This window comes from Octodon degus, unplaced genomic scaffold (assembly GCF_000260255.1).
Source record: "Octodon degus isolate 3935 unplaced genomic scaffold, OctDeg1.0 scaffold00178, whole genome shotgun sequence".
Classification (NCBI taxonomy): domain Eukaryota; kingdom Metazoa; phylum Chordata; class Mammalia; order Rodentia; family Octodontidae; genus Octodon; species Octodon degus.
In genome coordinates, this window is record NW_004524754.1 from 3552582 (window position 1) to 3563681 (window position 11100).

The window sequence follows — 11100 nt, forward strand, 5'->3', positions numbered from 1 at the left end:
CAAAAAGGAACAAAAAATAACTGTCCCTGTACCTCTTTTATATTTAGAGAAAATATAAACCTAAGATAAAATATAGGCCTTTCAATCCAGGGATTTAGGCTGTATGGGGGCTGGGTGTAACTCAGTGACAGAGCACCTGCCTACCCTGTGTAAGGTCCTGGCTTCAGTCCTCATCATTGTAAAAAGGAGGAGGGAAAGGAAATAATTTAGGATGCTTTAGTTAGCACAGGAAAACTAGGATAGGATAGGTAATTCAGGGAGGACAGTAAGATAGCTTGAATTTATTATCATCTGTACAATAAAATCCTTTTCTTATCTTCAAGTAAAATGTTTTCAATGTTAAGCAGTGGCTATGAATCCTGAGATGAAAAAGGAACTTCTGTGTATTAGATAAAATTACTCAAATGCTGTGTATTAGATAGTTACTCAAATGATCTTATTAGGGAAAAATTGAGAATGGTTTCTAACTCTGCACTAATCCTCTAGAGTTTGTTCTGATACAGGGAATCCCTATACAAACTACACTGGTCTCAAACTCAAGGTCCTCCTGCATCAGCTTCCTGAGTGCTGGACTTAAAATGCCTATGCCTCCACACTTGGTTTCTTCCAGGATTTATGAAGCAACCCCAGAACAGCACTCAACCTGCAGAAAGACAAAGGGCAAAGAGGGAGAACCAAGACAGGTGAAAAAGCATGGTCACGGATAAGAATCAGAGGAGCTACACCAAATATATTGGAAATGGAGAAGAAGGATACTGCGATGCTCAGTGACTGGGAACACCTTCCCAAGAAGAACAGGCAGCTCTATGACATCATAGAGGAGGGGTGGGCTGTGGTGGCAGGATGTGGTGAGGCAACTACGATGAAGGATACGTGTGGTATACACAAGTGCTCAGGGAGAGTGACCAGATCCACCCTAGGAGAGATGACTAGTCCTAGGCTGGAGCAGGGAACAAAGCTGCAAGGACACAAAGGCAAAGTAGTGTGGGACCTGGAGTTCACAGGAAGGTGTTTGGATTCTAAATAAAAATGTACATTAAAAGTTAAAAGAGGACAGAACAAATGTTATTGAAAGGACACTGAAACCAAAATAATTGAGAAAAGTTAGTAAGAAAATATTAGATTGCTTGAGACAGAAGGCATAGTCCACTAGACCTTGGAGTGACTTTAAACTTCGTTGGGCTGGGATCTCTTATTTCACAGAAGGGGAAATTAGGGTAAAAACAAAATCAAAAGCTATCCACACTTCCTCGGCTAGTAAGAGGCAAAGCCAGAACCAGACACCAGTGTGGTGTTCTTTTCATCACCCCCTTCTAATAAATTCAAATCTCCAGATTTAGACAAATCACATCCCAGGTTGCTTAAAGAACTCCAAGAACCACTGTCAACAATCTTTGAAAAAGCATGGAGAATAGAGGAGCTGTTAATAGACAAGAGAAGGACAAAGTTGTCCCCATTTGTAAAAGGGGGGGAAGGGGCATATTATAAAAACGATAAGCCAGTCAGCTTGACAATTATCCCTGGCAGAATTCTAGAACAGAATTTTAAAAAGCTATTTACTCCACAAACATTATTATAATAACAGAAACGAAGGGGGGAATAACCCACAATTTCACCACTTTCATCCATCAACTGAACAGATTATTAAGTAGACTCTTTGTACGTCTTTAGAAAAGCAGAAATCACTCAGAGCCAACCCTACATCTCAGAAACAAAACATGTCTTCATTTATTCCTTTTTTGATAGGGATATTAGATTGGTAGAAAAAAGAGGCATCGACACCATCCTTGCTTTCAGCCTGGCCTTTGACAAGGTCGATCATAATTACCTTGTGACATGAACTGGCTGATGGCCTGTGGGGCACCAGGACTGGGTGTCATGCACCTAGAGGGTGCTGATTAATGTGTACATCAGCCTGATGGAGCCATGGGTGAGTGTGGGGGCTGGCACTCCTGCCCCTGCCAAAACAGGGCTGCTGTTTGTGTTGCAGAGGAGATGTTCACCAGATTTGCATAGGACACAGACAAAGTGCAGTGGTTTGTAGGAAAGATGACAGATAATATTAGTAACAGTAATAAACATTTAGCAAGCACTTACCATACGACATGAATTGTGTTAAAAATGCTTTTTCTTTAAAAGTATCATATTTACATTTCACCTTTCTAAGAAAAAGGTAGAATATACTATGAAAAGTATCATGTCACATGGATATAAGCACACCCGTATTTTTAACAGCAGTTTGTGGGACCTAAATCTTGGAAACAGTTCAACTGCCCATCAACTGATGAATGGATAAAGAAGATGCAGTTTTTTGTACAATGGAGTAGTACTCAGCCATAAAGAAGGACACTTGAGACATTTCTAGGTAAACTGAGGCACTTCGAGACCATACTTTTAACTGAAATGAATCAGACACACATGTATAAATACCACATTGTTTCTCTGATGTGAGAAACTAAAAGTGTAAATAAGGACCAAAATGTATGGTAGATATTGGGAAACAGGAAGAAAGTATTCAAATGGCAAGGGGAACAAGGAAGAGGGGGAAGGAAGGAAGGGAAAAGAAAAGAACAAGAAAAGAGGAAAAATGAAAGCAAAGCTTTTGTAAATAAAGAGGTGATAAAAGGTTGAAGGGAAGGGGAAATGGGGGAAAGAGCAAACATCATTATGTATATCTAAAATGTATCAATAAGTAATTTTAAAAATAATCACAAGAAAAAAAAAACCCATCGACTCTGTTCTGAGTACAATTTATGGCAAGTCCTTAACCAGCCTTTGGCTCAGAGGAAGGCCCTTCCAGCTCTGAGAATCATTTAGAAATCTAATACGCTACTCTTCTAAGTGGTCAGTTTGCTGTCACTGCAAGAACTGAAGCACAAGGGTGACCTTCTGTTGCACAGAGATTGCTATGGAGGGAGGACGGTGGCAGACCAGACAGACGCCTGCCCAGGTCCTAAATGCTAAGTTAGATGTGAGCTCATCAGAGCTTCATTGGCGTTACAGTGCAAACAGTGAATCAGTCATCCAGTGAGTCATCAAATGCACCTCAAATCGTTTCATATAAATCAAAGTCTTCTGGTTTGGAGCCAACTGTGGTGGTACACGCATAGGATTCCAGCACGCTGGTAAACTGAGACAGTGGGACTACGAGTTCAAGCCCAGACTGGGCAATTTAATGACCCGGTGAGATCCTACCTCAAAACAAAACACAGAAAGAGCTGGGGATGTAGCTCAGTGCAAAGGCACTAGGCTCAATCCCCAGTATTGCAAAGCAAGAAAAAAAAATCTAGTTTGTTGGAAAGTAGGAGAGTTCATTTAATTTTAAGCTATGATTAATTTGAAGTGTGAATGTATGTCAGCATTATTTAACTGGCAAAGACCCCTTTCATGTCAGATAAAGATTTTAAACTGTATCTTTCTTCTTGCTGGTTTCTCGTTTGCATGCTAGGTGTTTAAGGGATTTACGGCTCTTGTTCCATATTTTTACTCCTAAATATGCATTGTACTGCTTTCTTTAAGTTTTGATCATTGGTGTGAAACACAATAAGCAGGAAACCTTTAGTTTTAAAAAAATATGATTGTATATTACCACTTGCTTTCAAGAAACCTTAAACTTTTGTTCTTGCCTTTTTTTCCTTTTTTAAATGTTGGGGTTTTTTTTTTTTGTTTGTTTGTTTTGCGAAACCAGGGATTGAACTCAGGCCCTTGTGCTTGCCAGGGAAGCCCTTAATCCACTGAGCCAGCTCTCCAGCCCAAACATCATGGAGTTTTTTTTTTTTTTTTTTTTTTTCCAGGACAAGGGATTGAACTCAGGCCCTTGTGCTTGCCAGGGAAGCGCTTATTGCACTGAGCCATCTCCCCGGCCCCCTCCTTTTTAAAAAAATATATTAAAGAGAATATAGTAATAATTGATATGACATTAGAAATGGTATACATTTAATAAGACCAAGATGACAGGCATTCCAGAATGATTTTAACTTTATCTGTTAATCTGAACAGATTTGACGATAAAAATAGATAATATAGCAACCATTGTTAATCAGCTATTCTTGTTTTGAAAATCTGTAACATATGTATTGTTGTTCCTTACCCTGTTTCTGTCTTTGTTTCTGGTTTTTGCTCTTACTTTTGTTTTTATTTTTCAAAATAAAATAAAAATTAAACCTGCGACATAAAAAATATAAAAATGTATTAGTGTTACGTTTGTGACACATAATGAATATATCCGTTGTAGGATATTGGTACATAAACACTAGAAAGTCCTTAAAAGTGTTTCCCAGAGGCTGGTATTCCCCATCCTGAAACAAAGGAATTCCCTGGCTTACTAGAAAGTTTGTGATCATGGCTTCTTTCTTTTTTTCTTTTTTCATTTGTATCACCTTTATTTTGTTTAGCTTTGTCAGAGATGGGTATTCCACTGCCATTTAAATATTGTAGGTGCGTGAATTCAGAAAAATAATCCAATATAGTCCAGTAGTCCATAATAGTAGTGGGTTATCCGTAGGACTGGCAGTGTCTGAAGTTGTTGCCTTGAGCCCTTTATAGCTTGTCATATTAATATGGCTTTATGTTTCATACCTCCTTATTATACTTTTCTGCTGGATGGTTAAGACCAAGATAAAGCAAGACCTATATAACAAGAAATGTAACTTTTGTATCTTTTTGTTATTTATTTTTTTTGAGCAGCAGTTGTTGCCTGTGTGACAGCGCCATCTTGTGTAACAAATGAGCATTTTCCAGCCATGGAAGGAAAAACCCAGCTTGGAAAATCTGTTAGGGACCACTATTCTTTCTTGCATCCTAAAATATTTAGATTGGAAGAACCTCCCAGGGGTCAAATACTGAATGCCACTATGTCTTGTAGGCAAGCCTTCCCCAGAGCCCTCTTGGAGCCAGAAAGTTTCCATCTTCTCGTCCCCAGAATACATGGCTGTCGGGAAGGTTAGATTGAAAGAAACCTTCCTGGGACAAATGGAAACCAAAGTCAATGGGAGAGATCACACACAATTTTCTCCTTCTTATTCCCTTTCAGTTTTACTTTCTTCAAACTCTTGGCATGTTAAGACAAGCAAAAACATGTGACTGGAGACCTTCAGAAATGCTCAGAAATTGCCTCAGGGAATGGGAAACGCAAGAATGAAATCAGAAAATGTGCGTAAAAATCCCACAACAGAGCATAAGAATTTAATATTTTTCAAGGCAGTGCTTTTTGAGAAATGGTTTCCAAGCAGATCCTAGTCCACCCCATACTAGTGATGAGCTTATCTTAAAACCATCCCATATTTAATTCACTTTGCTTTGAAGAGTAGGATATTATATAAATTATTGCTCCAGATTAAGGATTATTCAGAATTTGGGAATAATGTTTAGAATCTTCTAGAAAGAATATTATAAGCTAGACACAAGCTTGTCCTAACTCCTGCATGTGGATCAGTGTTGGGCTGGATTGGATGATAGCTGAGGTCCGTTTTCTAGTCTGAGGGTCTCTTTTTCATGTGGGGAACTCACAAGACTGCCATGTATGCTGGTGCATACCTGTAATCTCAGCACTCAGAGAGGCTGAAGCAGGAGAATACAAAATTCAAGCCCAGCCTGCGCAACTGAGTGACTTTAGTTGCCCTGTCTTAAAATTAAAAAAAAAAAAAAAAGAAAAAGAAAAAAGATCTGAGATCATAGCTCAGCACAAAGACTATGGATTCAGTTCTCAGCAACACACACACACAGACAGACAGACAGACAGACAGACAGACAGACAGAGACAGAGACAGAGACAGAGACAGAGACAGAGAGACAGAGAGAAGCAGTGCTTTCTCAGTGATGTGGTCCAAAAGGCTTGGGATGTCAGGGCAAGAGCCTCCATGTCACTTTTCTTGCACCAAAATAAGTTCATCAGGACCAGAGATCTGGTGTCCTTTTTCCTCAGTTGCTTCTTTGTGTTCTCCCCCTTGTATTGTTTGGGTGGGTTGTATATTTATTTTACATCTCTGTCAAGCGGTACATTAATACCCATCAGCACACTGAAGATTCTCCACAGACAGGGGCTGGGTCTCTTGCTTCCCCCGTCTCTGGGCTTCTTGGTGTGATGGTATCCGAGCCTTGCTTCTGATGGTACTTCGCTGTGTCATCAAACTGAGGACTCTGAGACAGCAGCAGCACTCGAGATCATCTGGTCCGATTACTTCCTTTCTCTGAAATGGAAACTAAGGCTCTAAACTGAGCTGGGTTTGCTCTGTGTGATGCAGTCAGGTAGGAGCAGCAACCCCAAGGCTCCCCCTAGCTGAGCATCTCAGCTCCTCTCCTCACAGAGGCAGAGAATAAGCACCTCCTCCCTCTGGCCCAAAGCATCCAGCCACACGCAAGAAACTGCTTCAAGACCTGGTACACATGAATAGTGTCTTCTACTCCACAATAAAAACATCTGTTTTAACAGGAAAATGTTAGGAATTTTTTTTTTCCTAAGGAAAATGGGCACAGAAGGTACAATGGAAAAGTCATTTGTTTTTCTTGGCATAATGTTGTAACCTCTGAGTCAGCATAAAGTTGAAACTCGTGTCACCCAAGTGACTGTAGGGGATTCCGGCTCCACTGAAGCTTCCCATCCCCACATGCTGAACGCAAGCGCTTCCCAAGGACGTGTATCCAAGTGATCGGCTATGTAGAAGCAGGGTTCCTTTGCAAAAAAGAGCAGTTCTTGAGGGTTGAGGAAAAGAAAGACGCAGGAAAGGATCACAGATGATGAAAAGAAGGCACATAAATTGGGGGTGGTGGCACACACTTGCAATCTCAGCATTACAGCGGGCGGAGGCAGAATTACAACTCTGAGCCCAACTTGGGCAACTTAGTGACTTAGAAAGATCCTGTCCTAAAAATAAAAAAGGAGGGGTCTGGGGATGCTGCTCAGTGCAAAGGGCTGGGGTATGATCCCCAAAGCACACGCACAAATATTTATCCTAGGAGGGTCCCTGAGTCTAACTGAGGATGAATCATCAAGATTGGCATGAAAAGCAGGGGACCTACAACCACATTTGGACATAATCTGAGGGAGCAGGTAGGAGCATCGGCTCTGGAGCCAAGCACCAAGGCCAGACCCCCTGCCACTCACTCAGCGCCATGGTAAGTACAGCACAGTACACCACGCTCTGTTTAGCCTGCACACAATGCCCAGCTCCTTCCCCAGCCCTGTTCTCCCTCTCCTCTCTCATTCCAACAGCTGTACTTTGGGCCTTGGTACCAGCCCTCCTCTCTGCATGGAAAACTCTTTGCCTAGACACTTAACATAGTCGTATTCCTTATCTGCTCCAAATGTTCAACATGTCATCTTCTTGGGACCATCCTGAGCACTCATAATGTTCCTTGCTCTAATCTATGTTTTGTTATAATTCTCATCACTTTACATACAACATACTTATTTATACTGCATTCTACCTGACTGCCACCTCTCCCTGAAAGCAAGTACATTCCTCAAAGGCAGGGACTTTAGTCAGGCTTGCTCGTGTTTCTATCCAGGAGGCAAAAGACCATGCCTGGACCATGCAAGGTGCTGGCTAAGTATGAGACAAATGAAGAATTGCAGAGTGGCTCACATTAGATAACTGGCTGTAAATTCTTGACACCTTGGCTGTGACCCGTGGGAAGAGACCATACCATCTCCCCCTCCACAACATCTGGAGCCACCTCAGTCCAGGCAGGCCACTCTGGCTGCCTTTTTAATCCCCCCCCCCAAGGGTTTTACTTGCTTCCTCTCCTAATTTTTACAATTATTTCTTATAGTTTTCCTGCTTTTAACCTTGATGCATCTCACACTGTTTTCTAAATCCTATCTGCTGTCCCTTACAGGATGGTTCCTGTGGAGTCCTTTTTTTTTTTTTACAGTGTGGTGGCTGAAATTGTTATGTGGCATTCCTGGAAGGAAAGTCCCAGCCAGGAATGCCCCAGCTCCAGAGTCCTTTCAGAACTCTCCATCCTCTAATTAGGATGGCCACACATCTCAGCTGCTGCTTGTGACTGCTGCTGTGAGCTGAATGTTGATGCCCATCTTTGTGCTTAGATAATTTCCCCAAGCAGCAAAAACTAATAATCAGTGGAATTTTCAAAAGAGCCTTTCCATTTAGTGTCAGTGAGTCATTCAGCACTTCATCTTTTTAGGTTGAATTTAATTCCTCATCATGTACCCTAATTAAGAAGATCTGTAAGATTTGTTTTGATTTTTTGAAAAATTCCTTCCCAGGAACGCTTATCTCAGCTTCAGCAAACGTTTTATCTGCCTATTTCACTGCCTAATTCCTGCTGGGGTTGTTAATGCGTCAGACTGCAACAGCAGGGCCGAGTCTGGGGCAGACCCATTGTTGGGCTTTTTCCGGACTGGACAAGGTTGGGTCTTTATGTTTGAGGCCGCTGGGTGCAAAAGCAACTTTCTCTCCCTCCTCACTCCCCTCATCTGGCCCCTTGCCCTCCTTGTTGTCTCCTTCCGGCCTCCTGCTTCTCCGTTCTAATCTAGCCTGTGTCTCCCATCGGTTCCGAGTGATCCCCAAATTCAGGCCATGAGTGTGGCTTTTAAAAATAAAAACGATGATGCTTGTGTTGAAATAACAGCTGACACTACCCCCTGCTCCTCATCACTTGCTCAGTCCTCTTTTCTCCCACTGCCTAAGGGGATAGTGATTTTGCTTAAATAAATTCAACCTCCCCTCTTCATTCATCAACCTGTTTCCTCCACCTGAGTATCTCATGATTTTTGGTGAGAAGTCTCCTCTATTTATCTGTTTTTGGCATTCAACGTTGAAACCATTGCCTTGTCACCATGCTGTGTCTCCTGCCCTTTAAAAGGTCTCATTGTTTTGATATAAATTCTCTGTAAATTGATAAACTGCTCAGGTTCGGCTCCAACTTGCAGTCTTCCTGTCTCAGTTCCCAGAGTGCTGGGATTACAGGTGGGCGCCACTGTCCTTGCTTCTTTTCCTTCTCCTCTAGTCCTCCAGGAACTGGAAAATCTGAAACTGCTTCAATCAATATTTCTCAGACATCTCCACCCAGAACACACTTGGAAAATATGAAAGATAAAGCAAAAGGTCTGATCTTCCTGAGAAAACTAGCAACTGTCCACAGGCACCGTGTCTACAGCTGTGGCCAGTGCCTGAAAGGATGATGCAGAGGAAGGTGTTCCTGCACTAGGCTCTCCACCACGGGGAGTGCTGTGGGCTTTGCACACCAGGGGTCATCACCTGACAGACCGAGTTCTTGGCCACAGCCACTGGGCACCTTGACGAGGATGGGTGAGTGTCACTGACACCTCTTCCACGAAAATGCTTAAGGTTCAGGTCCGTCACATTTCCTCATCAAACTGAGAAGTGGGATCATCATTAGCTACAAACCTATACAACTCATGAAGCCCAGACAAGTTATTTTCCATGAAGACAGAGCCAGAGGGGGCAGCGCTGCCTCAGCCAGTGGCTGGTGTGTTAAAGGTAAAGCTGGGGCGCAGATGGCTTCATGTGAAGTTTTGAGTCTGAAAGCAGTAGCCATTTGTCAAAATTATAGTAGTACTCCCTGTGTGTTAAAGCTCACTAGCTCTTGGTTTGTGGCAGTAGGACTAGAAATACACACTGTTCTTGTGCAGTTATTAGCCATCAGTTAATGACTCTTGGCCTAAACACTCATCTGCACTATTCTTTTCATACTGACTCTTTAACTGAGTGGTCCTAAATCAGGAATAATAAGAAAAAAATTACCTCTAAAATTTATGCAGCTATTTTCAGTTCCCTTCCTATTATTTGGAGACACAACAGAATTGTGTGTGTGTGTGTGTGTGTGTGTGTGTGTGTGTGTCCAGCTCAGGGCTGGGGATTGAACTGCGGTCCCTGCACTTTCCTAAGCTTGCCGAAGCAGGCACTTTGGACTGTGAGCTATCTCACTGGCCCACAGCGGAATATTTTAAAGGTTTATCTACCCAAAATATATCCCTACCAGTTGTGTCCTCTCAATTCCCATACCACAAGCCCAGGCAACCCCAAGGCTTGAAGGAAACGAAGTATGGCTCCAACCCTGTGAAAGATTCAGCCTAAGGTCCTAATACCACTAATTAAATTTGCTTCTGAAAAGTTCACTGCACCTCTGAGAACCAATTTCTGAATAATTTAAACTTCTACTGTTCATTTTTAAACTATTTGGACACTAAAATTCATTAGAAAGTCACAAAAACAATTGTAATGATGGACAATTATGTTTTATAATAATTTTTTATTCAATTTGGAGCCCTGTATGTGTCCTAAACACTCTATCACTGATCTACTACCCCAAACCCAATTACAAATATTATTCTAAATAAAAAAGTAGAACCAAGCATGATATTAAAAAATAATACAACATCCAGGGCATGGTGGTACACACCTGTAATTCCGGCACTTTGGAGGCCGAGGCAGGAGGATCGCTGAGTTTGAGGCCAGCCTTGCCTACAAAGTGAGTTCAAGGCCAGCTTGTACTGCATAGTGAAACCCTGTATTAAAAAGACAAAAACCTAGTAATAACAACAACAACATCCAGAGCAGAGTTTACTTCAGAAATGTAAGAATATTTTGTGTAATTCGTAATTTTTCTTTTTAAATCTTACTTACTTGGTACAGAGTTTTGCTACACAGCTCAGACTTGTAGCGATCCTTCTGTCTCAGCCTCCCCAGTGCTGAGATTACAGGCCTGTACCACCACGCTTATTTTCAGTGGCCAGCATGGCGGCATGGCATTCGGTACCAGGGATCAAACGCAGGTCCTTGCTCTTGCCAGGTAGGCACTTAGACCACTGAGCTATCTTCTCAGTCCACAATTCATAATATTAATAATTCAGAATAAAAAGTGATTATGAGTCTAAGAGACAACTGATAAAAGTTCACATCCTTTTCCACTGAAAAGCTTTTGAAACAAAGTTTTTAAAAGACCATAATGTTTCTAAAGAACACTTAACATCAACAAAAGACACATGCTTGTTGGAATGCACGAAAGCATTTTCTTGCTTTATATTTTTCAAAAGTTTTGGCCAGTATAATAAAAAGAAAGAGGAGATGTGATCACACAAAACTCAGAGATCAGCTTATAGTTTTATTTTTTTTT